The sequence below is a fragment of the Pithys albifrons genome, chromosome Z (assembly GCF_047495875.1).
Source record: "Pithys albifrons albifrons isolate INPA30051 chromosome Z, PitAlb_v1, whole genome shotgun sequence".
Taxonomy (NCBI): domain Eukaryota; kingdom Metazoa; phylum Chordata; class Aves; order Passeriformes; family Thamnophilidae; genus Pithys; species Pithys albifrons.
Genome location: NC_092497.1, coordinates 37,300,995 through 37,328,951, shown reverse-complemented (window position 1 = coordinate 37,328,951; position 27,957 = coordinate 37,300,995). Strand labels below are relative to the sequence as shown.

At 34.8% G+C, this 27,957-nt stretch overlaps 1 protein-coding gene across 2 annotated transcripts in view; it reads right to left on the bottom strand.

Moving 5' to 3' along the window:
* Positions 1 to 1,065: 1,065 nt before the first annotated feature.
* PRR16 (proline rich 16) overlaps positions 1,066 to 27,957 on the bottom strand; it is a 153,549-nt gene continuing 126,657 nt past the window's right edge. Inside the window, exon 3 of one of the 2 annotated variants that reach the window (XR_011699937.1) lies at positions 1,066 to 2,285. The gene's annotated coding sequence lies outside the window, so the exon portion shown is untranslated. The remainder of the gene's footprint in view (positions 2,286 to 27,957) is intronic. The other variant, XM_071580714.1, reaches the window with a different exon arrangement.

Here is a 27,957-nt window from a genome sequence, read left to right as displayed (position 1 = left end):
TATGGCTTCAGAGTCACAAGCAAAGACAGAGCTCAGGGCTTTCACAAAAAAACCCACAGTAACATGAGCATCGTTTACAGTAACAGGACTTGTGGCACTTACTTCAGCAGAGCTGGCATTTCATTCATGAGCAGGTAAGAGTGCATGAGCACGCACACACACACAAACATACACGCATACACTAATCAGTACATTACAGCAGAGCAACACACTTTTAAGATATTTGGCCTTTACAAAGTTAACCATAGAGTATTTGTTAAACGTTTTTTTTCTGTTATTGAGCAGTTAATAGGTTTCACAAAGCAACAAAATGAAAGAAAAATCCATTCAGCTTTATAAATCAGATAAAAATAACTGGATTTAAGATGAACGAGTTGAGTGAACTGGGAACCAAATGCATTATTTTGCCTTAAAATTACACACAGGCTAATGGACTGAGAAAAAAAAAATGAAAAAAAGGTTTTTATTTGTAACATCTCTAGCATTGAAATGTTCAGTAACAGTACAACAAACCACTTCATTAGATGGATAACAATGACTGTTCTTAGCTGTAAACTGTAGATTGTTCTAAGGAACAACCTCTTATTCTGTAGCTTTTCAAATTATGATCAAATAGTATCAACTACATGGCCTTGTCAGTAGCCTAAAATGAACAAATACCAAACAGAAACCTAGCATACATGCACCCCCAAAAACCCTAACTCCCCAAAATCTAAACCAGTTTTTGAATAAGATGAGACAGCTGACAAAAGGTCTCTGTATAAATTTGGAAACCATCATTATTAGATTACATTCATTTCATTCTTAAACATCCAAATCTTCACTTACTGAAACCCATTGATAATAAAAAAATCTATCCATTATATATTTTGTTTCTTCCTGTGGATATTAAAATAAACTATGTTCTGAAATTAAGAGTTAAAATACCTCCTTTTGTTTTCCATACATATATACCTATATAAATATACTTCATAATTTTACAAATTACAGTATTTATATTAAAGCTTTCATTCAGCAAATCATTACAGCTTAACAAGAACAAACAATATCTGTGTTTTGGTTCTGTCTTTAAAACGCTTTTGGAAATAATGAAAAACAGCCAAAATGAGTGACTGCAAATAATACAAACAACACATTTATTTAGAAAAAATAAACTGAAAATGCTGCTTGTCTGTTAGATTTTTCCATGCAGTACAGACAAATGGCTAGAAAAATTTAACATCAAGTACATATTACAAATTACTTCTTTAACAGTAACTGGGACTAAAATGTCAACGTTCAACAGGAACATTTTGGATGTATAATTCAATAGACTAATTGCTTGGCTGCTGATAAAAAAATGGATACTATTAAAAAAGATTATATCCCCCTTTTAAATACACCTTATCATGTTGATGCTTCTTCATATATATACATATATATATATGTATGTATATGCATGTATTTATTTAATCCTAAGAAAGAACTATAGTCCTTTCTGTGAAGAGATCCCCATAGTGGAAGAGAAGCATAAATGTCTTTCTTCTTAAATACCTTTTTAAATACCTTTTGGAGCCCCATCAAAACATAGCTTGTGGTAAAAAATCTCCTGGGGCCATCTGTGCAAATGGTGGCACACATCATTACCCTGAATGGAAGTGACAGTGCAAATACTAGAAGTGCATTGAGATGCAATCTTTAACAGCGGAACTTCCTCAAAGTTGGGTGGAGGACAGGAGACAGTATCCTTCTAAGCGATTTAACTTCACTTATGTCCTGTTCCTATATGGCTTTTAGTATGTACAAGGGATGACAGAGGTCTTCTTTCCCCACAGACAGGAATATTCCTCTGTTACAGTAAATCATTTTTTGAAATCACATAAGTGCTTCATTTCTCCGTTTGGCTACATACTAAAATAATTGTGGATGCTGTGTACCCATAAAAACCTCATTGTTACTCTGGTTGCTCAGCACAGAACTCAGGTGTCAGGCTTGGAGACAGCAGTTTCTGCAAGGGGCAAGACATTTAGTTTTCTTATCCTTCTTTCCCACTGAATGGAATTTAAGGCTGTGGCTTTTGCCAGGACTCAGCTTGTAGCTGTCAGATCTGGGAAAGATAACTCAATGCAGATGACACTAGTGATCAGTTGTGCTCTCACTTGAAAGGCTTTTCCATTCTCCACTAAGGATCAGATTCCTGGTTACTTGTCAGATCTGGCCTGCAAGAAGTCACAATGATGAATCTGATATGCAAGAAATTAACTGACGTGCCTCCATATATAGATATTCCTTCAAGTTTGAAGGTTCTGTTAAAAAGAGAAAAAGACAAGGGCAAAGTTACTTTAAATAGACAAAGTTAACAATAAAAAATCCCGTAATTTTGAATGATCATTCCATTTTTCATGTAAGCAGGAGTTTTAAAAAAATAGTATTTTCAAAGTTGATCTTTTATACTTGTACTTTATTATGGATACAAGCCTTGGTTTTTCAGCTGCAGTAAATGAGTTTAACTTCAATGGTTGCTTTGGAATCACATTACTTATACTACCTTTGAAATCTAGACTTTAATACCTGTGCTCAAATTAAATAGAAAGTGAACTCAGCAGAAGATTCTCACCTGACAAGTAAGTTTCCTAATCACTAAAATACTATGTAAAACTCTGATTTGGGTCTTTCACATTCCTTTCTTTGAAACTGCTTAAATTTGTATAAAGCGTTCAGTGAAAGAGAATAATTCTGCAATCCAATGCTGAGGTTCCCTGATTGCAGTGTTCCTAACAGTGACTTAGCATTCCCACCTGTATTAACAAATACAGGCAAGATAAAGAAGCAGCATCAGAAGCAGACACCTTAGAATACTTACCCGTTGGTAGCTAGGAGATTAATTTGGGTTAAATAATCATTCACACCTCCTGAGGGAAAAAAATGGGAACTTCCTCTTCCGGTGTTAGTGATTTTCACCCAGAGGTATATATTGCAAGGAAAGGGAAAATCAATTATTTGCCATTAGTTTTGTGAATCTAGCCCTTCATTCACATTTCCTCTTATTTCATATTGACTCAAAGGCTTTAAGTTGATAAAAATTGTCAAGGGCTAGGACAGAATTTCACAGGGCAAAAAAGGCAATCTGAAGATGTGAATCCTTTTTATCTTTTTCCTTACCACTTTAGCAAAATATCAAATATTAAAGGAAACCTAATTAACACTCAGCATTGTAACAGTGGCCAAGTGTAACTCAATAGTATAGAAAACATGATATAATAAATTTCGGATAACACTGGCTTGGTCAGAAATTTTTTCCTAGTCAACTACTTAGGGTTTGACTCGCATTGTTAATGAAAAAGATGAGCATTTTAAACACCTGTTATTAGTTTATTTTTTAAACCAAGGACAGTCTTTATATCACTAGAAACACACAACCTTTTTTCAGCTGTTACGCTTCAATTGCATTTGGGCTAATGCCTCGTTGAATGTTATTACCTTAGAAAAAACACACACACACAAAAAAAATGTAATATTGCCCTTGACTGCAGCTTAATTCTCAGGAGCAGGATAAATGTAGTACATCAAATGTATATGAATAAGTAAAAATAATAGCACTCGCTAAGAGGTAATGAAAATATTTTTTCTCTGTCAGAAAACTGTTTCTCCAACTTATTCTTAATTCAGTACAATACAATGCTGAGCAGCTGTAGACATGAAAAGCAATATATTTTTTTTCCTTTGGGTTGCAATTCATAAACATATTCAGTATTGTGCTGTTGTGGTTTAACCCCAATCAACAACTAAGTACTACACAGGTGCTCACTCACTCTTCATTCCAGATTGAGGTGGGGAGGACACCAAGGGAAAAAAAAATAAAGCCCAATAAAATGAAAATATTATAATAGTAATAATAATAATAACAACAACAACTGTAACTAAAGTAAGACTATAAAAAAAAGAGAGAAAAATAACACCCAAGTAAGAAAGTGATACACAATTCAAATGCTCACCACCTGCTGACTAATGTCCTGCCTGTCCTCAAGCAGTGACTGGCAGCTCCCACTCAACACCTCCCAGTTTATATATTGAACATGACATTCTGTGGAATGGAATATTCCTTTGGCAAGTTCAGATAAGCTGTCCTGGTTATGCTGCCTCCAGGCTTCTTGGGCACCTCCTCACTGGCAAATGACAGGAAACTGAAAACTCCTTGACTTAGGGTAAGAACTACTTAGCAACAACTGAAGAGTCAGTGTGTTAATCAACACTATTCTACTAAATCAAAACCACAAGAATGTACTGTCTACTAGGAAAAAAAAATGGACTCTATCTCAACCAAGACCAAGATGATTCCCAACAAAACAAGTAAGTGGTATATTAAATATACCTGAGTTTCTCTAGCATCTCTCCCACTGAGTCACCAACCCACAGAACTTGATTAATTCCCAGTCATACAACCACATGACATCCACCCTTATTTCATCAATGTTCTATCAAAGAAGAAAAGACCATACTTTTTTCTTTATGATATCTGTGCTAAAGAGTACAAACTGTAAAAGTGTTTTGCATCTCTCCACATTAATAAAGATTTTGCTAAAATTAAAACATTATGGTTAGGTTTCCTGATAGGCAAATTCATTAGGTAGTAATGCCAGCAGTTTCTCTTGCTACCTCCCCAAAAATTCATAACAGAAAACTGTAGAGGAGGTTTGTCCTAATCCCTTATGCACAACACACTAGACAGGCAGGCAAGGTCAGTCTGACCTTGAGGCAGCCTGAGAGCCAAGTAAACAACCCCAGACCTGGGGTAAACACAGACCCCGTGGTGCCAGGGGGGTCATGGCTGCCTCGTGAACACTGCTTCCCCAGCCAATCAGAGCAGATCACTGTCGCGCAAAGCCCCTCACCCTATCAAAAGTTGTTGTTGTCCTCATGTTCACTCCAAAAACCTATATAACTTGTTTACCCCTGAATAAAGTTTGAACGTTTCTGATGTTAACCTTAGCGCATGGCTCTATCTCTATGAGAAAATGCACATGCGACTGGAAGCCCGAAACCCAGGGTAACGTCGGGGCTGGCGGGCAAGGATGCAAAGACCCCTCTCGCAACACCCCTTCCCCAACAGAAAACCATTACTGAACACATGAAGAAGTGAGGCAGAAAGAGAAAACAGGCTAGTCATAGAACAACAACAAAAAATGTCCCTACTAATTACAAATTCCTATCCTGAACTGTCTTGTTCTTATTTCTATAGTCTGTACTATTTTGACAAAGAGGCTGTACATTCAGGTTGCTATATTTAATTCATCATTATAAAATCCCTTCAGGACAACATACCTTGTCAATGACCTCATACTGAAAAAAAAATGGCCTTATTTAGGGAGCTAGGGTTCAGATAAATTACAGAAGACCATTTTGTTCACTTACATCCTTTCTCCTCCCTTCCATTACTTTGGCAGCATCATTGTCTCATTCTCTTCCTTCTGCAGCATCAGTATTTAGTCCCAAAACTCAGAGAATCAGAGAAACCAGTGTTGTTGTTTTTCCTATTTTAAACCAGATAACTACTCTTCTATAATAAAAATACAATTTACACCTCTGAATGTATTACCTGAAAATGTCCTTCTGCTTTGTTCTTTTTATCACAGTCTTAAAAACTGAGAGTGAATCTAGTCCCATCTACAAAAACATCCTCTTCCTAATTATGGCCATGACCCTACTGTCACTGGCAAATTTCTATGCAGAATCCTGTGCATGGAAAATATTAAGGAAAAAGTCTACTAAAGGGAAACACCTTCTCACCTTAGACCTATGGAATGGCTGTGCCGTTCTCAGATACAGAGAAAGTCAGGTTCAATTTACAGTATTTAAAGAACAAAAAATGCAGTGGCATGATTGGAAGACACCAAAGAAATTACATGGAAGACAATATCAACTTTGAACTGATGAATGCAGTGATGACTACCAGTGATCACAGAAAGGAATACATTTAATGCAACCTTCTATGATGAGTCTTGTGTCTTTTAACAAGAAAAAGGAGAAAACAACTAGGAAATGTGCTTCACATTCAACTGAGAAAATGAGTTTTACTTGATTTATACCAGGCCATACAATTTCAACATCATTTTAAGAGTCCGATAGAAGGAAATGAAAGACTAGCATAAATAAAAGCTCCATTATTTCAGCTATTTTAGCCCAGACAGTACAATGTGGACACATTGTTACCTGTCATAAGCACACCAGAAGTCAGACCACAGAGCTAGTTGTTCCTACATATTTAGGAGTATAACAAAAGTTCTTAAGGAAAAAAAATTACAGAAAAACACATAGAAATAAATCTTCCTAAACATAGTGAATATTTTTTCTAGATATTGAATAAATAGTTATGACATCTGTTTCAGCTACTTATACCTGAAAGATACATAAATATTTAGATTTGGACATAAATTATTTTATTTACATTATCCTAAGCTTTTTACTCCCTCCAGATAAGATTAATTACTATGCTAATTCCCTCAATAGAAGTAAGAATTAGGAAACCTGAAGAGAATGTTTTTGTAATTTTTTTTTGCTAGTTATTTTTTGTCCAAGAAATCCATACCATGACCCCTGATTTTAGTGTTCCTTCATATAGACGTCTTGAGACATCTTTCTCTTTAAAAACTAAAATACCTAAATCTAACCAACACAGAACATCAACAAATTCATCACCACACTTTGTAATTATTCTTTTTTCTATTTTTTTTCCTCAGAAGCGTCAGAAAACTTATTTCTGTGTGATTCCTTCATCCTACTATTTCAGTCCATAAATTATTTATTTGCCAATGACCAAAAAAGAATTCCCATTTGCTTATTCAAAGTTTTTCCTTCAAAGTTTGAAAGAGATTGTGCATGGCATGAAAAATGCAAATATCCAAATTTACACATTTCTATTTTTTTTCTTTACACACCATAATTCATTTATATGTTGACAGCATGCACTAGATTCAACAGTAGTATTATCATCTTGCCAACCTCTCCTAACAACCTTTCCTCAAGAGGATTGTAACATTCTTGGTCATGCCAGGTTTGATATCTCCAGAGCTTTCCTTACACATAGTTCTATAGAGAAAATCCTGAATAAAAATCCATAAATTATTTCAGAGAGTATATGATGAAAATATTCATTAAATATAATTTTCCAACTTAACTCACACTTCTTAAATAGTGTATTTGTACACATTTTACTATCTTTGTCTACTTGCACAATAAAATGAAGATCATCAGAATAGTGGCTCTGAAAGCTACTGTAGAATAATATTTTTATAGTGAGAAATTAATGTTAACAGAAGCACATAATGAATGTCAGGAGTATGATGCTTACCAATATATGAAACTCATAAAATCTCCTACTTGTTACTTATGAACTGCTGGCCAAATTGATATGGTTGGTGCTTGTCTCAAACAAGTCTCAAACAATTTAGATTTGTGAGAAGTAATTTGTGAGACCAACAATGCGAAATCATGTCTTTTTGTTTATCAATTGCACTAGTTTTCAATATAATGGATATCTCGGCAACCAAAGTTACCTGTTGACAGGCACCAGGTATCTTGACATCATGGGAGTCAATGGCTTACATTAGGAGTTGACATGATGAATGTCAAAATGCCAAAAATGTCAAAACTCTGACTAGAAAATGCTAAAAGGGGAAAGAACGGCACTGGAAAAAAGTCCTGATGATATATCCTGGGAAATGATGGCAGTCTTGTTCACTGGCCACAGGCATCTCATCTCTTAAAGAGAACTACACACAAATTTTAACTGGAGAAGTAATACCTTATTTCTCAGCATATACATATTGGTTGAAACAATACATTTCTGTTTACTATTTTCTAAGTTTGGAAACACCTTTATCAGATAATTTTTCTTGATGTGACTTTTTTTTCACTAGTGTTTTTGGTCCCTTAGGTATTGGAAAACTGTTTTGGCATTGTCTTAATGCAAACTTTAAGATAGAATTGGTTATATCTAGTGTGAATTTATTTCTCATAGGCCTATTTCTTTTCGCATTATTTTTTAGATAAGTTATGATACATGCTCACAAATATTTCTAAGATAGCGTTTTGGATTAATTTTGTCTCTGGGGTACGTTTACTAGCTTTGAACTCCATTTTATCTTGTATTTGACTAACATGCATAGAAAAAGCAAGAAATTATCAGGAAGATTAAATCAGATTTGTTTTTGTGCTGGAGTACAAATTTCAAAATAACAAGCTACAGCTTGTCCTAATACTCATTTATAGATAGCCTTTTGGCGTAGACTGGCTTAAAAGTATTTCTAAGTATACATAGATACTTGATTATAGATTTTTGTAAGAGAAGATACAATACAGATAAGTAAATATGAACATATATATTTATGCATTATTTATACATTTTATATATGTGTATACATATAATGTACACATTGGTACCTTAATTCTCTTTTTCTTCTGCTGGTTGGGTTAGCTGCTGGGAAGATTTTGGACAGTATTCATAAGGCTGCAACCAGTTAAACTGTGGTTTGCAAGGTGACATCCAAAGTCAGAATCCAAGTGGCCTCTACAGTTGTAGCAACAACAGTAGCTGAGTAACCAACCAAGGATTAGACTGGGTTGGTCTCTCTATACAGAAGTAGTCATTCTTCACTTTACTTACATCCCTAGGAGATATATGCTAATGATATAATGGAAACAAATCTGACATACTGAGAGACACTATAATGTCTAGTGATTGTTCTGGAACAGGAGATATGAACTGTTTATTTATATGTTAATTTGTTATATAGAGTACTTCAGCAGTACTTTAGGAGGGAGTTACCAAAATAATTTACACCATGTGTTCAGTGTACAATAATGAAACCACAATACCAGTCTAGCACATGAGGTACTTAACTATATAAAGGCAAATTGGGGTTTGGCTGCAGATTTCTGGTTTGGCTGCAGATTTCTTTTGAGATCCAAGGAATAATTTTAATCTACATGTTACAAATTAAAAATTATGTCCTTTTCCACTCTGTACAGATTTCTGCTACTTATTTTCAGAAGTAAATACTTTGAACTGAACCTACAAGCCGAAACACTAAAAAAGATATAAGAGTTTTGATGCTCTCTATACTCTTGAAAAAAATAAACCCTACATTGCTAGTGGCAAACCAAAACTCATTTCTTACAGCATCCTCTGAGTATCAGAGTGATGTGGATATGTGGCTGGCTAGACTTGAGGCCTACTGCTACTTTCCTGAATTGAGTCTGTGTATCTGAGATGCACAAAAAGAATCCTCTATAGTAGTATGATCCAGGGAACCCACCTATTCCTTTTTACTGCATTTTTTATAAGAGCTAGCTAATACAAGATACTATTTTCATCTTTCTGCCCTTAATTTCACCCTCCTTTTCATGCTGAGTCAAAGCCATTTCCTAAATTAGCTAGAATGAACATCTGTGTCAAATAGAGGTAGAACACAGATTAGCAAAAGAAAGAGGTACAAAAAATAGCCAAGTCCCTAATGTAACATTTTATTTCTAATGATTAGTTAAATACTAGCTAGTAACACACTTGGTGAGTTGGTTACAAAGTTTAGTTATCTTGGTTAACATAAGCAAGACCATAGGAAGTAAATATTGAACAAAAATATTAAGGATGAAGTAAGTTTGCATTTGCAACAAGTTGCCAAAGAGAGTCAAATTCAGTATTTGGCACCAGGAAGTTCCTTATGAGTGCTATTACCTTTTTGCTTTATCTGAGGACCTTTCCATCATTGCCTTCTTATACTCTAGTTCTTGGCAGAAAGTAAAATAGATGGAAGGTCTAACAGTTAGAAAAGACATCAACACCCCATGCCCCATATATGTTGTTATTTTTATGCAAGAATTCAGATTTCCTGTGGCTTACTTTTAAAACAGTCAGTTCCTGAAGCTGACTATGTAACAGAAAACAGGATGAAGATAATGCAAATCACTGTGAACCAACACTCAGTAAATAAAAATTTACTTTGGTATATGGTATAATCTACATGACAAAGGAAAAAATCAGTCAGTGAAAAGGACATTAATCTCAGAACAATGGAAAGCTCACAAAGAATAGTTAAATGTTTTAAAGGACTTGCATCTGCAATTATTTAAAAAAATGTCTCTATTTTTAGAGTTTAGAGGTTTTTTTATAACTACATATCTTAAACTGACACTTAAAAGGATAGGTGAGCTAGCAGACACTCATTTGCATATTTTTTTTATTTTAACTATGTGGGTGAAAGAAGTAATGAGAAAGACAATGTATCAATATTACTGATCTTTCATCTATTTCAAATTACCCAAGAAATCCAGCAGCCTTGTAGGATTAGACGCACTTTGCACGCCAAAAGCACTCAAAAACCACCAGAAAATATCTGCAAATTCTTTGATGCAGCTTTTCTGCAGTTTGCTTATTGAGGGATGAAATAATTTGTGATTCTAGCTAATAATTTCATGTTCATTAACATGTGCTTAACAGGATTTACTTGTTCCTTTATATTTTGGCACAAATATTTTGCCACATGAGAAAAAGCATTAATTTCACTGACAGTAGAGATATGGAGATCACTGAAACTATAATATCATGGTCTCCCTAAACATTCCAGTGTGACTCAAGACTAAAAATACAATGATTCATTGCTATTATTATTCATTATTATTTTGACTAATCAACATATTCAAATTCAATTCTTTTCCTTGCAAAAGAAAAGGGATTTCTGTGATGTTGCTGGACCTGGGGAGTTATGTTTTTGTTCCCAGGAATTTTTAGCTACTACAAATCTTTGAGTAGCTCACAGCTGAATCTTGGGGAGAAATGTCTAAGTACAAGAGAGGCCCTGAAGTAATGTACCAATGGGATAGTGTTTACTACAAGCCACCATGCTTCAACAGTCTATTGGAAGACTTCCCAATCACCAACTGCAGCCTTTTTCCATCACAAGGCAGAATTGAAAGGGCTGCATCCATTGTTTGAAACTCTGTGCATTGTGAAAGAAAAATAATGAAGCTTCTCTACATTCATTTACCAAGACTTAACCAGCTACTTTCTTGACCTCCCAAGAAAATCATGGTAGTAGGAAGAAACTGAATAGAAGCTACAAATGATACTGTAAAATTGTAGCTGAATGAATTCTTAGATTGGAAGGTGGAAAAGCTGAATGAATTCTTAGATTGGAAGGTGAAAAAAAAAATCAGGGAATTACTTCGTATCTGTAGTTTCAGCAACAACATGAATGAAAGAGATCAGTCTCGCATGACATTTACACTGAAGATGTATGAAAGAATCTTCTTATGGAAAGTACTCAGTATATTGTGAAGAAGGTTAACCTTGGTAAGAGTTTTGATTTTTGATTACTAGAGTGTACATGCTTTCAAAATTATAAAAATAAATACAGGAATTTATAATGTTTGCAAATATACAGTGATTCACTAAAAACTTGACCATTAAGGGTCAACTTTTGTTTCAACAGCTTTTGTAATTACCTGTATATAAACCAAGAGATTCTCCCATACATTTTCTCTTAAAAGCTACTTATTAGCTTTCTTACTGGCCACTCCAAACACAACAAGCCATATGCAACTGATGTCAAAGAGGTAGAAATATCAGTTTATCAGAAATATCAGCAATAATTTTCTTCTTAGGAATTCAGCATTATGCCTTTTCATTTATTTTAAGCAATCCTAAAAATGAGTTTCCAGAGTTATCTTATATTGGTGTGATATAACAGTTCGTCTGAAAAAAAACACTGAAATTTACCTTTGGAAAAAGGAAAGAAAATTAAGATCAACATTTCAGATACTAATTTTGCGGATCTGCCATGGGTCACTTTACTTCTGTAGCCTGTTTAACCATTTTAGGCTGAATACCCAGAAATACAGGCTTGAATGACGCTGTATTGTTTTTACATTAGTGATCACTGCTTTGTTTTCCATCCAGCTCTAAGGATGTATATATATAACTGGATGGGACAGTCAAGGTGCTTGAGGCACAAGCTTAGGCACAAATCTGGCTTCCACTTAGCCTTTCATGACCTTAATTTCTCTCAGTTATTAGCAGAGTTATCCCTATCAAAATGTACACATGATAAATATATAGTAAAGAACTAGTTCAAGTGCATAGCTAGAAGGATATGGTGATCACCAGCAGGAAAAAGGGACAATTACATAGACAACAATCTCTCAGTTTCAGATCAATCTCCTGATTACAAGAAAAAATCAAAGCCCTTCATAATGTCCATCAGATATGCTTAAAGGCTTAGCTCAAAATTAACATAAAACTTTTTATTTTTTTTCCTTTGGTGTCATTTTGGGGTTTTGTTTGTGTTTAATACCAACATTTGCAAACTCTAAGACATTTGCCAGTGCAGCTTGGCTGCTCACTGAAAATCACTGGCTATCCTTATTCCAACACAAGTATCCCTGCTCATCTGACATTTGCTTAACAGAAAAAATATTTGGTCCAAAAAAGCAGCTCAGAAATCAAATACAGCTCTAAACTCTCCCATGAATACATTCAGGAAAAGGTTACTAGCAAAATGTGCAATCCAGTGCTAAGCAGAGTCCTCCAGTACAGTGTTTGTCTAGCCATAAAATACCTCACTCTCTTGGTCCAGTAGTCTTTGAGCTGTTCCGCAAAGAGATTAGTCATTTTGGTGGATTATCTCTAAGTTCAAAATAAGAATAAAATCTCTGGATCTATTGATCTAAATTAGTTAGTCAGATATATAAGAAAGCTCACTGCAAAAAAACATGATTCCTTGTGGACTGGAATTATGTTTGAAACTCTGAATCTACTGTGCGCTAACTGAGTTGGCTAAGATCCTCTCCAGGGTTGTTTACCAAGTCACAGTTCAAACTGAGAGAGTTTCCACATCTGCAAATAAGCCACAGATGCTCCACTGCATATTTCAAACATCTCCTCAAGCAGCTCACCCTCAGCATGGGGCAGAACACCAAAATAACTGCCAAATCTTTTTCAAGTAGGATGAACTTTCTATCTATCATGATATACAGAAAAGATACTTGTCTCTGTTTTCTATAACCAATGCAGCCAGAAATAGTTTGTTCTTGATGAAGTAGTCAAAATTAGTAGGATATTCACCAGTATCTCCTTCTTTGGTCTTTTTAAGCCCAAACTATTCTATGATGCCATGGAACAGAGAGTGTGAGTGGTAATAAAAGAAGTAAATCCCAAAAAGACGGGAGGTTGCAGAAGCTGTATGGCCAATTCTTTCAGAGCCTGGAGGACAATAAACTGCCACCTCTCAATCAGAAAGACTGAAAAAAAATTAGCCTTGACAACTACATTATCTTTGGCTTCTCATTATTGTACTCTATTACTGTGTTCCTTCTTTCCTTTTAATATTAAAACATGCAAATGTAGGACTACTAAAAGACAGGTAACAGTGGACTATCTAAGCCACTGAACACACATCATCTGTTCAAAAGAAAAACTTTTTTATGTCAGGGCAGCTTTCAGGAAAAGGATAATTGCTCTCTGTATCATAAATGACAATGGAACGAATTAAATGCACTTGGTGAAAAGCAGCAATTTGGTCATTACAACAAAAGTAGACAAAGGAATTTACACAGTGGATTCTCAGTTGCCCTGATGGTGCAGTAAGCCAGATAAAAGAGAATAAAGATTGCAATACTGTATTATTAAAGAAAATTAAGTCACTAAAACATAAATTCTTTTATCAGTGCAGTTTCTTGATTTTCTTTGTAGAGTTATGACAAGATTTTGGACCTCAGCGAGCAAAGCCTGATAAAGACAGCACACATCTTCTGATACACATTGTGTGACAACACAATGAACCCAGAACCAAAATAGAAAAGACTGCTGAATCTTTATTTTGGGTAATTCCCTCTGTTCCAGTCACAATGCACTTTTTTATTTGATTGTTTTTTTGTTTTGGTGTGTGGGATTTTTTTTTTTTTGTTTTGCTTGCTTTTTCAGTTTTCGTGGTGGTGGTGGTGGTGGTGGTTTGGGTTGGGTTTTCGTGTATGTAAAGAACGGTGGTTTTGACAGCACAATGAGGAGGTGAAGTACTTATTAGCAATTCTTACCTGATTAAAATGGTAATGAACAATAAAATGGCTCTGTTGTCTCCTGCAAACTCAACATGAGAAGGTCTAACTTTGGCCTGATGAAACTTTCTTCTAGAATTAATATTGAAAAAATAAATTATGCCTTAGTATCACTTCCCTTTTTTAATGTTATAGAAGAGCCTTTTAATGCCTAAAAGAGCCTCTAAGCAAGAGTAGTACAAAAACTTTTAAGTGAATGAAACTGGAACATGTTTTTATATCCAATCCTTCTAATTTATAGCCACATATATGTCTTGGTACAATGAACTAAAATAATAAACTGAATCATATGTATCAATAATTAAAAGCACATACTTGACTGCTTACAGTTAAATACTGAACTTTCAAAATTCATTCCCTAGATAAAAAGGAAAAAAAAAGGCTTTAATGAGTAAGCATCATTAAAAGTAAAGATGTTAAATTTAGTTTTGTAAACAGTTTTACTTATGCCATAGTGGTTTTCCAATCACAAAACAAGAAAAGAAGAAAATAGAAAATCAGGAAGAAATATAGGAAGCTCTTTCATGTGAATATATACATCACTGCACTAATCACCATTGCAAGTCAGCAATAAGCTGAAAGTTCAGTAATGATGTAAAAAAAACCTTCATATACCATATTAAAACTGCAAAATATATAATGGACAAATGACAAGCTGACAGCTGACTTTTGAAAAGCCTTTTTCCACACCACCACCTGACTCCATTTTGAGTGAAGGCTTACCACCCCTCCCACCAACACAGAGTGTGTGCGGAACAGTAAATTGCTAGCTACATCCTCCTGCAATCTTCTGTTAAAAGTCTCAGGATAACTGAAAGTATTTTATTTTGAGAAGCAAATTCTAGGCTATTTTAGGGAATGTCTAAACTTATTCTAAGAGACAGCATGTGAAAAGACACTCAGCTGCCTTTGTTGCTGCAATGAATGTTGGGTAATTACACATATCAAGAAAATATGGCTTTGCTTAAAGGGTAAGGGAGTTAAAGAGATGATTTCACATCCTCTTTATAGCTTGTGAGAAATAAGCTTCTGGTGTAGGACCTGTGAAGGAAACACAGGAAGGCAGAATTTGGTGAGGTTTTTGCTTGCTGTTGGTATCTGTTGAGAAAGTAGGAAAGCTGACACAAAGCATGACCTGGCTGGTGATGTATTTGCAGAAGCAATAGCTCAGAGTCCTGAGGAGACATGGTGGGGAACCTTGGGTAACGGGGAGGCTTTAGATGTGATGCTCCAAAATAGGGGATTGCTGCCCTTGGCAGTGAATACATTACTGCTGGATAAACTGAAGGGGGTATGTGTTTGTGGAGGTTGCAAACAAGTAGTTCACTCTTTCAGGCATAGGATATATTAGACCAAAAAAAAAAAAAAAAAAGACAGTCTGTCCTCTCACTTACTGCTTTTCAAAAATCCAACCACTGTCCCAGCACTCACTCCTTCCTCTCTACATAGAGAAACAGAATGCTTCAGACTCAGGCAAGCTGCAAGTTCAAAGTGCTTCAGGCAGAGGAGGCAAGTCAATTAGGATTTCTCTTATCTCCAGCAACAGAGGGTAAAAGAAAGGCAGTCCATAAACATCATCTCCTTCTCCAGCAATTTGTAAATCTAGCACATCTGACCCCTGCTTTATTTTTGAGTGAATGAAAAACAATTAGATTTGTGTCAGATAGAATATATAAATACTAAAAGGAATGACAGATTTCAGATTTTCATTATGGTCATACAAATACATAGGCCATGTTTTACTTTCACTGAGAGTCAAAATACACTGGCTTTCCTTACAGAGTTATGATTAAAAGGATGGATACAAACAAATCCTTTGGCCCTACTAGCTTGTATTAATTAAAACAATGCCACTTCAGATGGTGATAATGGAAGGAAAGTAATACTGCCACTTGTCTTTTCCTTTTGGATGACTTGGACTCTAAGACCAGTAATATATTAGATGTATTTCACATGTTTATTAATTTAATAGAAATACAGCAATAGAACTACAGATAGCAATGAAAAAATTCTGTTTCTATCTTGCCTGTGGGCTGAAGCCAAACTATATACTAGTTAAAAAAGGGAATTATCTGGTATGGAAGGATTTTCTACACTACTGATTAGAGATGAATAATTCTTTCCATGTATTATCCTGCTCCTTTTACCCCTCAAATAGCTTCCATAAGTAGGAAAGTTCAAAAACCTCAAAATGTTCAGGAGTTAGGTGAACTTTCTGATAAGATGTCTCAGCAGTAACTGAAATGTGGTTTGTGCTTTAGAGGTTTTAATTGAAATACTAATCTTCTGCTGTTCAGATAGCCATTCTTTAATAAATCTATGGGTAGAAGCAATTACTAATATTTTTATTTTTATTTCAACTGTCCAGTAGTAGAAGTATAAAACTAAGCTGGATGACGGTATCTCAGATATTTTCCCTTCAAATGGGCCATCAGCAAAAAGTAACATAAAAGCTTTTGCAGGAAAATCAATATGCTCTTGATCTTGATCAAGACAGAAGCACAAACTTCTGTTTCAGAAAATTATGAGATAAAACAGAAAAAAAACCCCTTTGTTTAACAGGTTTTTGAAATAAGGGCCTGTTAATTGAGATGGAGGTAGAAGGACAATCCAAGGAGGTTGTTTATGTTGTCTGTATTAAGCAAAATGTAATTCCTAATCTTGATCAGGAATCACTAATCATTATTAGTAAAATTTGAATTTCTCATTTAATTTTCCAGAAATTAAAAAAACCCTCTATATTTAAGAATATCCTAAGGAGATATATTCTTGGTAAGCTTAAAATCTAGCTTATATTCAGAAGTAACTTATTCATATAAATATTGGGTATCTTTCAGTACTTGTAAAAATACCAGGGTTCTGAAACACTAATTAAAAAAATCGTCTGTAGTAATCACCACTTGATTTGAAACTTTTGCAATAGATTTTTCTTACAAGTGATATACTGATGGGTTTGGATGGAAGACACAAAAGTAAGATATATATTAACCATAAAATGTAATCTTTCTTGCTGCTGAATCAGCTATGCTCTGTGTGGTGTATTTCAGGTTGACTTGCACCCTTCAAATGAGCCTGTAATACAGTAACCATGTGAAAGGCTGCTGCACCCATCTTTAGTTTGTTCTACTCTGACTTATGGCAATGTCTTACAATAGGTGGAAACAGACCCACCTACATAAGCCCTGAAACTCATCTGGCAGTATAACCTGGATCACAAGTGGGATATCTGTGGCAGCAAGGAACTAATCTACAAGTAAGCCGCAGACGTAAGCCCTTGGCAGAGACAGAGATGACTTGTACTGGGTCTTTTCAGACACCCAAGAGTGTGTCTATACCTTCCACCACTGGCTACACACAGAGCAGCTGGTTGGGGTGTGGTGTTCCTGCCCCAGCATCCTCCTGTATCCTGTATCAAGTCTCAGCTCCTATAAGGGCAGGCAGTCTCACAAATGAGGGGGAGGGGTGGTAGTGAGGGGTGTCATTTTATTGCAGCATATACTTTTACTTGAGAAAATGATAATCTAAAAAATTCACAGCATTAACAATGAGCAGTGATTTGTCATTTTATTTCTTCTGGTATTTATGTAAATATTTCTGTCAAGGCATTGTTTACCACAAGTAGAATACATTGTTGCCATGTGATGCTTCTTGAAAAATGCAAATGCTCTCTCCATTGAAATGTACATTGATATTCCTGAAATCTTGTCAAGATGTTGATCCTTACTGCTGCTGTTATGTGACTACTTTAAATGACGAGAAAACACTCTAAGATTTCTGACCTTTTCCTAGAGAGTTATACTCTTATAGATTATCCATACACAAACGGACACATTGTTTTAAACTCTTTGGACTTCAATACTTCCATAGACACTTCTGATTCTAACACTATAATGTCAGGAATATGACTTAGTCTTAGTATTTTTCTCTTCATTGGCATATTATACATATGAACTTGTTACACATGATGGAGGTGATAACACCAAAACGGACTGTTCCAGTTACGCAAAATGTAAATTTAGGTAAAGCTAAAAATACGCTAAATTTCTCTCAACAAATGGAAATTTCCCTTTTTATTTTGATAGCTATCCATGTTGTTAGCACTTGTAATAGTCACTTAACTGTCCTCTCATCAATTTCTTAATCATACTAATTGTGCATTCTGCATGGCTGCTCAATCCTCTGTTCTTGCCTGTTCACTGTTCCAACAAAGCTTCAAATAGTAGAGTATCCTCTCTATCTGTTACATACATGTACCTTCTTCCTACAGGTTTACTCAGTAATGACTTACACAATTAAAATGTGTACCAGTTACATAGCCAGTAATTTATTTTCTGTCGGAGCTTTCCTCTTGTTTATGAATTCTTCTGTATCTTTAGAAAGGCCATTAAGATTCTCATCTAGCTTCCTTCTGCAGGTCCTGAAGACTTTTGCAGTCAGTGCTTACCCTATGTGGGCTCAGTAGGTAATTTTCCCTGAGAAACTTGTTTTATTTAAGCATGTAAGGTCTATTACACTTGCTGAAAACACTACAGCTTCCTATAGCAGAAATATTACAATATAATTGATTTCTCATGGCTCAGTTCTGTCTTGAAGCAATAATAGATCTGTGGAAGAGAATTAGTTAAATACTTTGTTTTCCACTTTTACAAAATACATGGCCTGCTTCAATTTAAATAATGGAAAATAAAAAAAAAATAAAAAAAAAAGAGAAATTGTTATGTCCAAGTAATATGCCTATAGAATATGGAACTTATATATGTTTCACACTTGTAATAATACTTGAAAACAGTGTTTCAAAATTTTGGTGTTTTAGTTTTTTCCCTCTTTCTTTTCTAAAATAGCAGTAGCAATACAATTTTGCTTTGGTATCAGGTAGCACAGCATTCATTATTGCAGAAAATAAATAAAACAGTAATACACAAATCCTAATGCACAGGAGAGTTATGCTTTAATTTTAAGAAAGTTTTAGAAAGGAATTCTAGGTTAAACATAAAAATTAAGATGAGAGTTAATGTCACTACATTATTAACTACATTAAGGTGCATTTCAGGCTCGTAAAGCACTGCATTTTGTACCCACTGCACTAATCAAATAGTGGGCCAAAACTTTCTAAATATTTATAGAATATCTAAATGCAAATAGCTGCAAAGGATTGAAAAAGGTGTTCTGGTATCTAATCCAAGGTTTAGGTAAGAAATGCTTACCCTGCTTAAAACTATTACCATTAAATCATATGTATGGTATTAGAATTGCAACATGTAATATTACTATTAGGGTATAAATAGAATGCTGTCCACAGCAAAGTGAAAAGTTTGAATATTCAAAAGCACACAGGTGGGGAAATTTGCAACATTTGGCCAACTAAAATATATCAGAAAGTGAGAAAAAAGCCTACTTGGGCAACACTGTACTTTGATTTGTGTCATAAGTGTTTAGGACAGAATTTAATCTGATTTTAGATATAAAAATGTAAACCAATCAAAACTATTTTTAACGAATTTATAAAGGCAATATCCAGAACAAGAGTTTTCATTTCCAAATACTTCTAAAGAAAAACTGTTTACATATTCCAAACTGGAATTCCTAAGACACAAGATAGTGATGAAAATATCACATGTGACTTCAATTCTGCTTTTATAGGTAAGTACAAGGCATCAGACAACTGAAAGTATAATCTCTGCAATGCATGTTTCATGTAAAGCAATTTCAGTTGGACTATGCTAAATATTCAAAAAAAGTAATCATTTCCAGTAAAATTGAACTGCAGGGAACAGTCCACTGTCAAAGTGAAGAATAACAAAAAGGAAATAATTAATTTCTTTTTTTTTTTTTCCTAGACATGTCTGAAGTTTGCCAAAAGTTAGTAAAATTGCAAGTAGTGATGCAAAACCTTTAGAGGCTCATTTGAAGTTCATCTAGTCCCATCTAGCATGCCACAATTGAACCTGATGACAGATAAGCGCTGAAAACAACATAAGTACACATTATAACATTTTATCTTGAAATGTCTAGTTTTAGTGACTACTGAATACTGGGATGTTTTAACTAAATAAAAGCTGCAGCTTGCAACCTTATATATTTTGAGTTTAGTAGGTATGCAAAGGGCTGAGCTGCTTTTCCCTGCTGGCTGGGATTCTTGCGAATAATTTGTCTGTGAATATACATTTCATGGTAAAAACTGACCAGACCAGATCCATTTGAAGTGATGGCCCTTTTTTCCTTCTGTAATGCATCCAGAGAAGGCCCTTAGAAGAGAGAAGGAAGGGAAAGAGGTGAGAGATGAAAGTAGATTTTATATGTTAAAATATCCTTCTAGCACTGAGAAAAGCAGTGTTCATTTCCCTCCTGTAACTGGATTTTAAGCCCAGTTTTCTATTTAGAAGATAACCATGATTCCAAATTACAAATTACTGTGAGTATGGGACTTTACCTGCTGAAACGATGCAACTTTTCTAGAAAATAATGCGTGAACAATTGAGCAAGACATAGTATGACTGCAGCTAATTACTCACTACAGGCAGTGGGAGGATTCTGATGAAAAAAGGATTATAAACAAAGAAACCCATTTCATACCAAAATAGACTTGTTCCCTCCTCATTTCTATCCTAATACTCTGCTATCCAAAAGGATTGTGACAGCTATGCTAGGGCACTAAGCAGAAAAACTATAAGCAAAAATGCTTTCTCAGGACCTGAAATGGAATGCAGTTTTCAGGTGGATTTGCCAGCATCTTCCTTAAGTAAAACATGCTTTATACACCAAAATGTCTTTCAGTTTTTAATGTTAGGTTTCAGTAGAGCTACTGGAATACAATAACATTTGAAAAAGGCAATATCTGCTGTTATTTCAGAAATTGCAAAAAATTTCATATGTCAAAAGAACACCCTAAACCACTGGGTTGCTTAAAATCACCTATGATATTCAAGACCACAATGTCTGAGTGTGCTCCTAGAATATAGTGGCAATATTTGTGAAGTAATTCTAAGTGTGAAACACTTTTGAAAAATGCTAAGTTGTTGTTGATAAACATTGACTCAGAGGTGGCTAACTGAAATGCAACTTTATATGTTGTTGTTGTTGTTGTTGTTTTTTAATGGACACAATGTGTTGCTCAAATCTTATATACTGATATGACAAAGTTATACTCACTGTAACTTTTTATAGTAAACTTGAAAAAGGAAATTTATTTTTTTTTCAGGAAAAAAAATAACCCAGGTAAAAGCGAGGTTTTTTTGGATCAAAGTATTTTTTACATTGTACTTTTCTCAAATATCACCACATCCAGTCACTAACTCAGCATACTACTAAATTAATTCAATGGGCCAGAGCATCCAGAGACAGTAGACAAAATCAATGAATGGAGCAACAGAGAGCTCATTCTTGTGTGTTAAGAAATGGAGATGGGCATGATTGTGCTCAGAGACATTACTATGTGAAAACTCCAAGAAGGAAATTAATGCTCAACTATAAGACTACTGATATCTTCACTAACTAAAACCCATGAAAATTCTGTTGGTTATATTCTCTGCTCCAGCTATAAACAGCAGTGACAGAGGGTACAAATGATACAGCAACACAGTGTTTTCATTTCATTCCACAAAGCAATAAAATTAATGTCCGTGGTGGTGGAAAGACTGAATCAACTGTGGAAAGGATTCCGTGAACACGGAACAGATGCATATACTTAGAGCACATACCTTAGAGCAGGAAAAAGAATGGTGCTAAATATGACTTCAGATAATAGTGTTAACACAGAAAGACTGAAACACCGTTTGCAAATTTGTGAGCAAAATTAAGACTCACAGAAACATACATTTTATGTTCTTGCCACTTTTCAGCTAAATCAAGAAAATTAAGACCAATCCATCCAGAACCACTGCACACATGAGAGAATTCTAATCCAGCTTTCTTCAACTTGCAAAATCTGAAATAGTCCATGGCACTACACATGCCTTAATACCTATCTTTCACAGTACAATAATTTCTGAGCAAAACCAGTTTTAATACATGGTTTAGGAAATATATATTAATAATCCCAAAAAATATCTTCAGGAGAAAAATTTACAATTAATCTAGACATTATTAGTATCTGTACAATAATAAAGCAGTTTTCTGATGCTTGAATGCATAACTGTTCAAAAATTCTCAGATTTTGGAACTGTCCAGCACCAGGTTAAATGGGACTTTGAGCAACCCAGTGTAATGGAAGGTGTCACTGCCTGTGGCAGGAAGTTTGTAACTAGATGACATTTGGAGTCCCTTCTAATCCAAACCATTCTACAATACTTGGATATCATTAAGTCAGTAACTATAAAATAACAGAATATTTCCTTACAATTTTCTTTTATAGAAAATTCAAGATACTCTTCATTAGAAATAGATCTCTGCAAAAGTCACTTGAGAATACATGAAAAAACTTTTATAGCAACATTCCTTTGGAAATGTTAGTAAATTATAAAACCAAAACCATCATAACTGTGAAATTCAAAATTATTTCTTGATCTTTTAAAGATAGATATTTGAAACAGAATTATTGTATTTGAAACAGATGCACTGTAGCAAATCCAACTTCAGGATCTCTGCAAAATAAAGGTAACAAGTAGTCTTATCCTTGAAATGCATACAATTCTGTAATTCCCAAGATATCTTTAGGTTTCACTATGTGCATAAGTAAACAGACCTTACTCTGAGATCAGACAAATTCAGTGGATCTCTCAAAAGACATCTGTATCCCTAAAATTTTTCAGGTATATATGAATTTCATCTATAAAATGAAAATAGTTAATATCTACCAGTCTGCATAATGAAGCAATAACAGTTATATAGTATTTCCTTCCCAGTTTCATTTTATGTGCTATGAAAATATAGTTAAAGAACAAAATCAAAGAACTCTAGGAAAATAAGTATAATAAAATGCTTATCATAATGATATATATAGAGAGAAACAATGAATATAAATTCTACTGATGGAAGTAAATTTTTTCTACCCAAAACCATACAAGCCTTGTAATTTACAAATCTGCATGAGGTTTAGATGAGCACTTCAATGCTTACAACACTGGAGAATTGTGTGTATGACAGAAATCAGTATGGTCCAGAAGAGGATATGTGAATCACTGCAAATTTAGTTCAGAAGAAAGCATTTTTACAAAGTAATATAATAAATTTTTTGAGTTTATAAAAAATTATTTAATCTTCCCAAGTGGTCTGGAATGCATATTACATTTTATTAATCTATCCTTGGAATTAATCCCAGAAATTTCTGTGGTGTAAATCTGTCTACCTGTTCACTACAAATCCATGTGTACTCCTGAAAAGTGACATCTGAAAACCTGGCTTAATTTGGGAGAAGAATCTGTTACAGACTTGCCAGAGCACATTTTGTCAGGAAAGAGCAGCAAGGGACCTTATGCAATTGCATTTCAGAGGCCAGGCCCTACGAGGAACTCTCCACCACTTCCCAATGACTGTGGTGGAATACTGATGCCTAGTACCTTTCTATGATTCTTCAAGATGCTTGTAAATGTCCATGTTTCAAACTTAGGAACTTTACTGCAGACCTGAGTTTTCTTTAAAGTGGAAAATCTGATTTGCTGTGACAGATCCATTTAGGAAGTCTCTGTTTAGACAGACAAATAGTTGAAATTTTATTATGCAGATTTCAAGTGTACTGTCTCCAGTATTGTGAAATATGTGTCATTTGAATGTAGACAGTTTCAATAAACACTTAATTTACTACCTAAGTCTTTTAAAACCTTATCAACCCATTCTTCAACTACAAAATTAGACCCCCTTCTCTTAATTATTATATAAGCTTTCCACACAGACCCTGAAATATGAATGCCTCCATTTACAAAAGGTAAGCAAATTTAAAAACAGTGCTTAAGTAGCAATGCTTTTCTAATTGCACTGAGCTAAGTTTTCTGTCACAAAGAGAGTATAACAACCTATTTTCCCCTCCTGTGAATTAACCTTTTAGAAGAAACTAACATTTTGATCTTCTTTTAAAGAAGCAGGTTTCTCTTTTTAATTTTTGTGAATGTACACCTAATAATGTCATTCATCTTCACTTTATGTTTATAAATGCAATTTTGTATTACTTTGCCCAGCTGAATGTGAAATTTTGCTTAAAAACATTTCAAATAGGAGTCATTGATTTTCTAGAGAGGGCAGTTTTATGTTGAACTCTTAAAATTTCACAAAAAGCAGGCATTAATAAGTATTTAAAGGCAATTCCCTTTTAAGCCATTGCAAGTGAATAACTGACAGGAGGTACTTAAACAGAAGGAAAACTGCAGTAATTAATCTTCAAGAGCTCACAGAAACTTCTTCATTGTAGTACAAGACAGCAAAGAACACTTAAATTGTGAGAAAGTCGAGTGTCAATTTCATGCTTCTAATGGATGAAACCCATTATTTGTATAAGTGGTTATACTTACATTGGTGAAATTTGTCTACTTCTGCTGGTGCTGAATTTGCATACAGGTTTATAATCAACCCTGATCTACAGCCATGGACTATTTGACATAGAAAAGCAACAGGCTGAAATTTACTGCAGACACTACAGGGTTTTTACAATGAAAAAGGGTCATTAACTTCTCTATTCAAAGCACAGTGTGCGATTAGGGAACAGAGGGACACAGCTATTTGCGGCTTTAAACCTTGAGCAAAATTTACAGCAGAGCAAATATGAAATATTATTGTGTCACAGACTAGCACATGGATTTCAAGTTTCAAATACTATAAAATTAAATTATAATTTTATATGATTTATGGTTCATCAGTTGCCATTCCACTTTGTTGGACATTTAACTGAAGCATGCAATATTTTGGTAAAAACACGTGCAACTATAGATTCATTTATCAGCCTCCAACTTGTCCCACTCCTTTTATGCATTGCTACATAACAAATTCCAGTAAAAATTTCAAAACAAAACAACTTCCCTTCAATCAACTAACTTAAAAGCAAAAAAAAAAACAACAATAAAATCCAATAAAAACTCAACAAGCAAAATACCAAACCAAATAATAATAGTGTGTTTGCAATATTTTCAGCTGTTGGACCAATAGGTTTCTATTACATCTAAAATATAGAAGCTGCCACTCTGCATGCGAATTTGCAGTATCCAAACATAAATCTAAAGTACAAAAGGAAATATTAATAGTTCGTATTCCTTTCTTTCAAGAGGTATTTTTTGGGGAAAAAAAAACAAACCAGTGAATGGGACCCCTAAAATAAATATCCAGAAAAAGGTTTCTCTTTCTGTAAAACCAGAATATTATTTTATTATCTTTGAAGGAAACAATAGTAACAGGACATGCTTATATTGAATGAAATTTGATATATACAGCCAAAATATATAATAAATAATTTTATGTAGAACATGCTCTGAATTTTTAAAAGCCCTGATTTCAAAGATAAAATTAATGGATATTTTAGAGCAAATAAGCCATAAAAGGATGGAATAACAAGGGAGAAGTTTCATGGGGGAGAAGGACCAGATGATGACCACCTTCCCAAAATGAGTGGGACTTGTTTTCTTCAGTGTCACCAGAAAAAGGATTATTAATGCCCACACATCTGGCATTTTTGGCTTTATTTCCTCTAAAAGGTGAAAAAGCAGCAGATTTTTACTTTCAGCATATTCATAGCTTTGAAAAAGTCAAATCATGCATCCTCTTTCAGTGAATGTTTTAATGATCAAGAATGCATCCGTGCTGGAAGTGGCTTTCAAACAGTGCAAGTCTGAACAGCTAAGCAGGCAAGCGGTTCCTGTTAAAAGTTTGTAAAATGTCTTCTTTATACTAAATAGTAATTTGAAGCACCATAGAATATTTCAGGTTTTAGTTTACTAAGGTTTTTTGCTCCTAACTTATACACAGACAGATCTTCACTACATATGAACTTCTGAATCCATATGACACTCTATAACTGATCATTGCCACTGCAAAGAACCCTTGAATCAATATCTCAAGCTGAAGTTTCTGTCTAGATATCTGACATTTTTTTGAGTGCTTCTCATTGTGCTAGACTACTACAATGTGGTTTAAATGGCAAAATATTTTCATACAGCAAATATTGTTTTAAGTCTAATCAGAAACATTATCTGAAAAAAGCCACTTTACATATTCTCACCATAGACAGTTGGACACATAGCCTCCAATATATCTGGTGGCCATCTGATGACCTCTCTTAGTAAATATCAGTATTAGATACATTTGTTTAGTGTAGTGAGTGGTAAATACTCCTTAGAAGTAATCCTGTAGCAAGTCTCCCAGCACTGAAGGTTTGTTTTGTCTCAGGACACTGTAAGCAGTTAACTTCCCTCAAGTTCTGTGAGCATACTCTTTTTCAAGCTGAAGTTACAAAAAGCGACTATAAAATTAATTCCATAATTTTAATAACCTGGTACAGGCTGGATGTAGTTTGTGAACCTCATGAGTTTCAATAACATTCAGGTGGTTCAGCTGAGAAGAAGTTAGTGATGCTGGTGGGTGAGAGCCTGGACATGAGCTGGCAATGTGGGCTTGCAGCCCAGAAAGCTAAATGTATTGTGGGGTGCATCAAAAACAGCGTGGACAGGAGGTCAAAGGAGAGGGTTCTGCTTCCCTTCTCCACTCTGGTGAACCTCACCTGGAATGCTGCATTAAGCTCTGGAGTCCCTAGCACAGGAAGGACATGCACCTGATGAAGCAAATCCAGAGAAGGGACACAAAAGTAAGGGAGCACCTCTCCTATGAAGAAAAGCTCAGAGAGTAGGATATTCTTATATTGTCCACCCTGGACAAAAGACTTAAGGGAGACCTTATTGCAGTATTTGAATACTTAAAGGGGGCTTGTAAAAAAGATAGGGACAGACTTTTACTAGGGCTTTTAGTAATAGGACAAGGAGTAATTTTTTTAAACTAAAGAAGTATAGATTCAGGCTAGATATAGGGAAGTAAGTTGTTTTGGTTTGGTTTCATTTGTTTTGATTTGGTTTGGGGTTTGTTTTAATGAGGGTAGTGGAAGACTGGCACAGACTTCTCTGAGAGATTATAGATTTTCTGTTCCTGGAAACAATCAGGATGAGTTTAGACAGGCCTCTGAGCAATCAGATGTAGAAGAATACTCCCCTGACCAGTGCTGGGGGTTGGAATAGATGATCTTCAAAGGTCCCTTCCAGCCCAAACCATTCTAGGGTTTGATAATTTGACTTAGTAATCCAGCAAGACTTTAAGAGACAGATTAAACGTGTTGCAATGTTGCCATTTTACACCTTAATGTGGCAATCAGTAAAATGAGATCAATCACTCTCCATCTCTTCTCCTTTTCTAGTCCCTTTGTGTTTTTCATAAACCACCCTGCCCAATATCTACTTCGTAAATACATGATTCTAAAAATTCTTTCTGACATCTGTTTCCAATTCATCTTTGTTCACACCCTTTTCAAGCTCTGTGTCCTATCATCAGTACAGTGGGCCCAATTCACCACTGATGCAATCATCTAGGCACTGGCTCTAGGGATAGTTTTGGTCTTGTCTATTCAGAGGTTAATTTATATGTAAGTTATTTAAACTGATATTTCAATGAAACTCCCCTTTAACTGTCATAAGACACACCTGTACTTCTATAATTTCCTTTTACTCCCAGGATCACTTCTATGGCTTTTGTGAAATATTGCCTAGTTTATGCTGCATTTATTTTATTTGAAATCCCAGCAAAGCCCTTAGCTTTCCTGTGGTTATGTTAGTCATAAAAGTTCAAAAGAAAAACTTCCTGTTTAGCCAAAGGACTTCCAGGCATTATAAGCACTTCAAAAAACCAAAAAAGAAAAAAAAAACCAAACAAAAAACAGCAACACACCCCCCCAACCCAAACCCAAACCCAAAC